A 9,285-nucleotide genomic window follows, 5' to 3' on the forward strand; every position below is an offset into this window, starting at 1 on the left:
ACCTAGGCCTATATTGTAGATCAATCTTTACCTGAAGCAAGCCCTGTCCGTTGTTTTTGTGCATCAGAATAACGTATTTAAAATATCAGAATGAAACACCCTGGTACCTGGGTGAGACGATAACCTCAACATTCCTCGCTGTTATCTTTTGCCCACATACTTCTGTAAATTGTACATGTTAAATATTGACTATCCTGTACCCACCCATGTAAGAGAAGTATGTGTCTCCCTATTTTCTTGTTATCCAGTCCTAGAGATTTCCGTGCTTTACTTTTTCTCACCTCCCTAATCTATCACTAAAAGATATCATGTAACCTTTCTTATGTCTTCTCTTTTGATTCTGACATATGAAATAAACTGCTATTCCTTGGAGCATTTTCTCAACCTTTGAAATTTTGCTTCCATGTATGGCCCTCAGCCTTGGCTCAAATGAACTCTTGACACCTTTCTTTGGTTTTGGAATTTCTTTCGTGGACATCTACTTTGGCGCTGTGAACAAGATTCCAGAGAAGACCACCCAGGAGTGCCCTGCAGACATGGACCCAGTGCTACGTGACAGCAGGGGCCCACTGTGCCCCACCTGTTCCCTGCTTCACAGTGGCTGAACTTGGATGAGTTCTCTTTTGGAATCCCAGACCTCCCCTGCTTTTGGTTGCAGGTCCTGACTTTATTTGAGCTGTTCTTAGAAAATCCTCAAGGTGGCACTAAAAGATAAGGGGAAAGAGGAAAGGGTGGCCATTTTTATGTTTTGGTCTCACTTGCTGTCTGAGAGTCTGAACAAAAAATATATTTGCTAGTTCAATGAAAGACTGAACTCGGTCAGCTCCAAAGAAAAAGGAGCTTAAGAATACCTGAAATTCCAGCCAGCCTGAATTTCAGGTATTCTTAACTAATTGAAAATCTTTGTGGAGGTGCTTGGGGAAATCTCAAGGTGTGAAGTGGCCCCATAGGGTATTACATAGGTATTAACATTTTAGTTACATAATTGACTCATCCAGGGATGTGTGCAGAAGGACTGGCCATCCAGTGCTTCAAGTTCTCATATTTGTATTAGACAGCCAGAAGGAGAAATCGAGGCATGTAAGCAGGTTCGAGTGACTCAGGAAGTAAAAGCCCAAGGCAGTCAACGCACAACATAATATCCCTAGAAGCTTGTTCAGACTCCACAAATTTCAAAAGGAAACTAAATACAAAATGAAAAATTGTTCCTCCAAAGCTGACAAGCCCCAACATAAATAACCACCTACTAGTACTCCTGCAGAATTCATGAATGTTCATATAGAGTTTTCACTTGCAAGCATTTACAGAAATGGGAAGATTTATCTAAAAATTATTTTAATTTAAGGTGGCTGAAATGGGGAACTTTTTATACATCCAAATTAATATTTCCGTGCATAATTGGAAAAAGTTAACTCTAAAATTAAACAAAATCAATGGGAAGCTTACTTTGATGGGAAACTAGAAGCCTCAAGACAGGACACAGATAACATCTCTTCCCTCAGGAAGTTAAAAAAAATTTGGAGACTATCTGAATTACAAAGGGCTTCCGAAGAAACTCACTGCCAACAACCTACTTCCCTTGCATCTCTGACTGACCTTCTTTTCCTCGCCCCCGCCCCTTCCCTCTCTTTTTTCTCTGCTGCTTTCACCTCCAAGGACTAAAGAATACACTAAAAATAAAGAGCCAAACCTGAAAAAACTAGAAAGACCAGAAATTTTCCCTTGGAAAATCCAGTCTCAGGAAGGGGAGAACCAATAATAATTTATACTGCTTGTACTAGAACAGAAGAAAGAAATCCAACTAAAGATGTTCCTGATTCCCCTCCAAGACTGTATCAGATCTGCTAAGTAATTTATCTGTGAGAACATATGATCCTGGTTTTTCAGACCTGTTCCTACTGATATATCTATTGGTTGCTGAAAGTAAGGCAACAGATGGGTAAATAAGGCTCGCTGGGAACAACCTATAGAAAAAAATTTTAAGACAAAGAGAAAGAGGCTGGGATAAATACAGAGAATTAGCCCGTCAGTTTTACCAAGCCATTCCTGAACTTTTCCCCAAAAAAGTAGACTGGACTAACATCTGGCAATGTACGTGAAAACCTTACTTGGTTTCTCTGAATGATTTGACAAAAATTTCAAACAACATTCAGGACTATCTCCAGACAGTTTTAATGATCATTAAAATGATTCATTGCTCAGTTCAGCACTTTTGGAAGGATTAGATGAAGAGCTTGTAACTCTGATGAAACAACATAAATTAAGCTGGTCAATCATGAATGCTAATAAGCTAGCAATTCTGGCGGATCATTCATCTAAAACTACTCCAAAGAAAGAAAAGGGTAAAGCCACTCAAAGCATGAATTTACACCTCCAACGATTAAGCAGTCAGATCAGAACTCTTCAAAGGACTTTTCAACAAGGAGAAAAGAGAGTCTACTTTTATTGTAACTAGCCAGATCGTCTTTAAAAATGCAGAAAACTGAAATGGGATTAAAAAAAAGTAAAGAAACAGACGCAAGAATAGGGCTGCTCTGAGGATTAGGAGAGGACATTTCCCCCTTTCCTTATTAATACTTCAGAAGAAATTGAAATTATTATAAAGGGCAAAACTACCAAGGTCCTTTTAGATACCAAGGCTACTTTATCTGTTTCTACTCAATTAAATTACCCTCTTCCTCCAGAAAAACTTCTATAAAAATGGTAGGGATATCTAATGAATCAATGTCTATTTTTAAGTTAAAACTTATTCCCTCCCAGCTAGGGAATGCTATAAGGCAACATATATTTTCATTAGTCAAATATGCCCCAATTCGGGGGCCGGTCTGGTGGCTCAGGCAGTTGGAGCTCCATGGTCCTACTGCAGAAGGCTGCTGGTTAGATTCCCACATGGGCCAGGGCCAGATGGCTCAGTTGGTTGGAGCGTGGGCTCTCAACCACAAGGTTGCTGGTTGGACTCTTTGACTCCCGCAAGGGATGGTGGGGCTCTGGCCCCTGCAACTAAGATTGAACACGGCACCTTAAGCTGAGCTGCAGCTAAGCTCCCAGATGGCTCATTTGGTTGAAGCCCGTCCTCTCAACCACAAGGTTGCCGGTTCGACTCCCGCAAGGGATGGTGGGCTGCGCCTCCTGCAACTAGCAATAGCAACTGGACCTGGAGCTGAGCTGCGCCCTCCACAACTAAGACTGAAAGGACAACAACTTGACTTCCAGGAAAAAATCCTGGAAGTACACACTGTTCCCCAATTAAAAAAAAAATATGTATGCCCCAATTCACCTAATATGATGAAACTTTCTTGAAACCCATGACATCCACATATCCTTTCGCAAAGGGGCAAAATGTATTTAGAACTATATGGATCAGGCATTGAATCAACTGAAAAATCAATAATTTTAAAGCAACCTCAACAAGAGGAAACTAATTTTGAGACTGAACATTGACTACAGGATGTTCCTATACCAGCTCTGGGCTCTGTTCAGTATGAATATTGGTAAGATTAACTCAGCTACTCCTATCAAAATAACTACTAACAATATTTTGCCTCTACCTAATATTTGTCAATATCCTTTAAGACCTGATGCACTAGCCTGAATTAAGCCCATTATACAAGATCACTTAGAGAGATTATAATTCCATGCACAAACCCCTGTAATACTCTTATCCTTCCATTAAATAAACTTAATGGGAAAGAATGGAGATTTGTACAAGATCTAAGAGCTATAAACAAAATTGTTATTCCTAGACATCTTGTGGTCCCAAATTCACATACTCTTTTATCTTGCATTTCTGAGGATTGACAATATTTTTCAGTAATAGATTTATGTAGTGCCTTTTTCAGTATTTCTGTAGAAAAGAACAGTCAATATCTTTTTACCTTCACCTGGGAAAGTCACCAATTCTCTTGGATCATAATACCCCAGGCATATACAGAGAGTCTCACATATTTCTCACAACCATTAAAGGCTGATTTAAATTATGCTGAATTTTCCAGAGATTCCACTCTGATCCAATATGTGCATGATTTACTTTTGTGTTCCAGGACTTTATTAGACTTCGAAAAGGACACAATTTATTTGTTACAACAGCTAGCCAAAAAGGGACATAAAGTCTTGAAACACAAGCTTCGATTCTATTTACCCCAGTGAAACTAACTTGGACATTTTATGTCTAAATATGGACTATTAATTAACCCTGAAAGCCTCAGAGGAATTCTAGCTTTTTCTCTTCCAAAAACTAAGAAACAGCTTAGGGAATTTCTAGGATTGACTGGATACTGTTGCAACTGGGTTTCAAATTTTTAATAACGGCTCAGCTCCATGTGTCTTATTATAATAAGATCAGCCTAATCCAATCCAGTGGATCTCCAAAGGGAAACAAGCAGTAGACGCGCTAAAGGAAAAATTATCAAAAGCTCCCACTTTGGGCTACCTTAATTATAAACTTCCTTTCTTCCTTTTTATACATGAAAATAAAGAAAATGCTTTAGGAGTTTGTGGCAGCCAGGGGCTATGTTTTACGTGGTCACAGAATTTGGGTGTCGAATACGCATTCTCCATGCACACTGACACTAATTTTATAGGGTTTTTTCTAGTAGATTACCAGTTTGGAAAGAATGTTAGGCCATAACGATTATAATCAGCAAGCATGGTGACAATGAATCACAAGTTTCATAGTGCCAATAAATCACAAGGTAATTATCTAGGGTAGAAGGCAGGGGACATGATTCCAGCAGTTTCACAATGTACATGAAGTTAATATAGCCACAGGGCAACCTACGTGATCCTATTCATGTGTTCCACCGGTGGGTCAGCTATTGTTCAACCAGGGGGGCTGGCAAGGCCTGCCCGGGTTTACTCCTGCTGACGGGGGAGTCAATGTCCAGGTGCCACCTGGACAGAGCGTTCCCCTGACGCAACAAGTGGAAGGCACAAAGGGGCACCTAACTCATATTTACTTTACAGAGTTTTGACTCAAAAACATGGAGATCACCACAGACCTATAGAATATTATAGCCAACAATTTGACTCAGTAGCAAAAGGGCTCGCTCCTAGTATGATGGCCATCTCTGCTACCGTCATATTATGCAAGCAAACAGAAGAGATACATGGTTAAGGGCTCTCCTTTAACCATGTGTGTTCCTCACTCTGTTGAATCTTAATTGAACTGTCATCACACTCAGCACTTCTTTTATGAAGTACTCCTGCTTTCTGCACTTAATATTACTTTAGCTTGATGTAACAGTCTTTTTTTTCTCCTGAGGACTATTTCAATTCTTTATTATGCCCATAGGCTGGTCTGATTTTTAAAAAAATATTTTAAAATTACAGTTGACATACAATATTATATTAGTTTCAGGTATACAACATAGTGATTAGACAGTTATATAACTTATGAAGTGATCACCCCAATAAGTCTAGTACCCATCTGACATCATACATAGTTATTACCATACTATTGACTATATTCCTTATGCTGTACTTTACATTCCCATGACTATTTTGTAGCTACCAATTTGTGCTTAATTCCTTCTCCCACTTCCTCCATACCTCACAACTCTCCTCCCATCTGGCAACCATCAAAATATTCTCTGTATCTTTGAGTTTGTTTCTGTTTTGTTGTATTTTGACTTTTAGACTCCACATATAAGTGAAATCATATGGTATTTGTCTTTCACTGTCTGACTTATTTCACTCAGCACAATACCCTGTAGGTCCATCCATGTTGTTGCAGATAGCAAGATTTCATTCTTTTTTATGCCTGAGTAATATTCCATTGTATATATGTACCACCTCTTTATCCATTCATCTGTTGATAAACACCCAGGCTGCCTCCGTGTCTTAATTATTGTAAACAATGTTGCAATGAACATATGGATGCACATGTCCCTTTGAAGTAGTGTTTTAGGTTTCTTTTGATAAATACCCAGAAGTGGGATTACTGGATCTTCTTTGTCTCTTGTTATAGCCTCTGTTTTCAAGTTTATTTTGTCTGGTGTAAGTATTGCTATTCTAGATTTTTATTTTTTGTTTCCCTTTTTGTGAAATATCTTTTTTCTATCCCTTCACTTTAAGTCTGAGTGTGTCTTTCAATCTGAAGTGAGTCTCTCGTAGGCAGCATATGTAAGGGTCTTGTTTTCTTTTCCATTCAGCCACCCTATCTTTTGATTAGAGCATTTAATCCATTTACATTTAAAGTAATTGTTGATAGATGCGTAGTTATTGCCATCTTATTATTCATTTTTTTAATCTTTTTTTCTTCTTCTTAAGGAAGTCCTTCTAACATTTCTTGTAATACTGGTTTGGTGGTGATGAACTCTTTTAGCTTTTTCTTGTCTGGGAAGCTCTTTATCTGTCACCAGATTCTAAATGATAGCTTTACTGGGTAGAGTAATCTTGGTTATAGTTCCTTGTTTTTCAACACTTTGAATATTTTGTGCCAATATTTTCTGGCCTGCAAAATTTCTGTTGAGAAATCTGCTGACAGTCTTATGCAAGCTTTTGTCTTGCTGCTTTTAAGGTTCTTTGTCTTTAATCTTTGGCATTTTAATTATGATGTAGACCTCTTTGGGTTCATCTTGTTTGGAACTCTCTGCACTTCCTAGAATTGTATGTCTATTCCCTTCACTAGGTTAGGGAAGTTTTCCATTGCTGTTTCCTCAAATAGGTTATCAATTCCTTGCTCTCTCTCTCTTCTCCTGGTGCCCCTATGATGTGAAAGTTGGTATGCTTGACATTTTCCCAAAGTCCCCTTAAACTATCCTTATTTTTTGGATTCTTTTCCTCTTGGTTGTCTGATTGGGTTTTCTGCTACCTTATCTTCCAAATCAGTGATTCAGTCCTCTGTTTCATCTAATTTACTCTTGATTCCCTCTAACGTATTCTTTGCTTCAGTTATTGTATTCTTCATTTCTGACTGGTTCTTTTTTATGGTTTTTTTTAATGTTTACATTAATGTGTTTATTTTTTTAAATGAATATTTTATAACTCTTCATTTTTAATATAACATATAAATCATCCACATAAACAAAAGGTCTTGAGACCAAAAAGTTTGAAAACTGCTCTTTCCCCATTGTCCACTGCCCTACATCACTGCTGACAGGCACGTCTTCATTCCTTGGCATACTCAATGTATATTTCACTTTAAATAGAATTCAATAGATCATTTGCAGAAAAAGCTTCCTAACTTATTTTCGGGCAAGGACATTTACTCTGACAGTGAAATATTGAAGTCTAATCAGTTTTCAAGCCTAAGAAACAAAGCATGTTTTCCTTGGTGACATCATAATGTAATAAATAATCCTTTCACGTACACACAGGTTGGTTCTAATGTACGGAATAGAAAACCAAACTTTACATGATGTATTTAAAAATATTAATTAGCGATGTGACAACACAATATTAGATTCTAAATACTCGCAAATGAATGGCTTATTCCAAGTGTTAGCCAAGAACAAATCCTTAATTTTTTAAAGAAAATACAATAGGTGATGACTGGGGCTCCTGGAGAGAAAAGAATTTTTTAAAAATTACACTTCTCAAAAATGTAGAAATGTGGATAGGCAGATTAATACTGAAATTATACTAAACTACAGAATTTTATTCTGAAATGAAAATATGTCTTAGATACTGTTGACAAATTAATATTTGAGAATATCTTGCCATTACGGAACGCAAAATGAGAACACTGAGCTTTAGGCATAGCTGTGGTAAAAACAATTCCTTCCAGCCTTTTGAGTGTGTCTGAGGTATAAAATAATTACATTGATGCTTATAACCTGCTATGTATAATTTTTCTTTAACATACTGCTATTTAAAAATTCTGAGATAGCTAACATTTAAATAAACCACTGCTGTTTTAGAATGGTGTTTACATGAATGATGCTGTGAACATATTTGCTAATTTATACCATATTAAGATTTAAATGACACAGCTATTTAATATATCTTATGTTGAATAATTGATATTTGAAAATAAGTGTATTTTTCTGAGTAGCCTTTGGAAAAAGTGCATTGAATATAGTTTACAGTCATTGTCTACTTTCCTAACTTGTACTTATTTAAAAATCTTCTCATCTGGAGGGAGTTATATAGTATTCAGGCCAAAAGTCCAGTGAATCTGACTTTTCCTTTCCCCCATTTTGGTTTGCATGTCCACTTACAACCATCGTTTCTCTGCAAACTTTCCATTAGTGTTTCAAAAATCAGTGTTAGGAAAGTTCTCTAAAAGGTTCAGTGTTTTTTTGGAGTCTCTGAATGATTACAGCATTCTGTAAATCTGCTTCTTCCAATGTTAGTGTTTCATCTAGCAATCTGGGACAGGAAGAGCTGTTGCCAGAGAAAAGGGAGGACTTCTTTGAGATCCTTGGTAGTTTTCGATGAAGTCTTTGATGTGGCTTATCCTATGAGAAATGTTAAATTTCTGAACAATCCTTTTCCCATTGGCTAACCAGATCTGTATATTAGTGATGGGTTCCAGGTTATTTAGTGGGACTGCACACAAGGTCTTTTCCTTCTCAACTTCATTACTCTTTGCTTTAGAAACAATTTTTGGTGTGGCGCTTCCCAGTTTGTGACCCTGTCCTGAGAAGGGCTGGAACACAGGCTTCGTTGACATACATACTTCATTTTTCTTATCCTAGACTTTAACATCCATCTCCTCTTTGTCAAAAGTTCCCCGTAATTCTAACGGTAATTCCCCTTTTTTGATGGAGTTCAGAAACTGTTGACTTGCACCATCAGAATAACTTCTGAAATCATCGACTGTAAATCCATTTTTCCATAATTTTATACTTACATCTAACTGTTTTTTCTGTTCAGTGGGAGACAAGCATTTGGCTACCTTCTGAGGTACCTTCTGAGCTACCTCAAAAAGGCTGTCAACAAAATATTCACAGGTAGTTTGTTGATTATCACTGAGAGGTTGGTTGTCAGATCCTGTTTCACAAACCCATTCTTCTTTTATACTTTCAAGATTATCTACTTCTTTCATTCTCTTTTACCTTACTTCAGGCGTGGCTGCTGGAGGGGGCCGCGATGCGCTGATCCCCTCGCGGCCTCATCCTCAATTCACTCAGAGGCCGCGGGCACTGCCGCCGCCGGGCTGGAGCTCCTCAGATTTGGAGCACTGCTGTCCCCAGAAGACCCTCTCAAGCTCGCGGGCCGCGTTGCTGGGACCGCCTCCCTTGGTGACCACAGCCAGGCGCCCGGCGCACGCCTAAGCCAGCTCAGCACGGACCGAGAGCTATATGTTTTCTATCTCCCTGTTTGTGTTTCCTATTTCTTTAT

The 9,285-nt window shown here is 38.2% G+C and overlaps 1 pseudogene; it reads right to left on the minus strand.

Annotated features, from left to right (window-relative positions):
- Positions 1-8,207: 8,207 nt before the first annotated feature.
- LOC117020263 (UBX domain-containing protein 2A-like) lies at positions 8,208-8,989 on the minus strand (annotated as a pseudogene).
- Between the last annotated feature and the right edge of the window lie 296 nt (positions 8,990-9,285).

Source organism: Rhinolophus ferrumequinum, chromosome 3 (assembly GCF_004115265.2).
Source record: "Rhinolophus ferrumequinum isolate MPI-CBG mRhiFer1 chromosome 3, mRhiFer1_v1.p, whole genome shotgun sequence".
Classification (NCBI taxonomy): Eukaryota; Metazoa; Chordata; class Mammalia; order Chiroptera; family Rhinolophidae; genus Rhinolophus; species Rhinolophus ferrumequinum.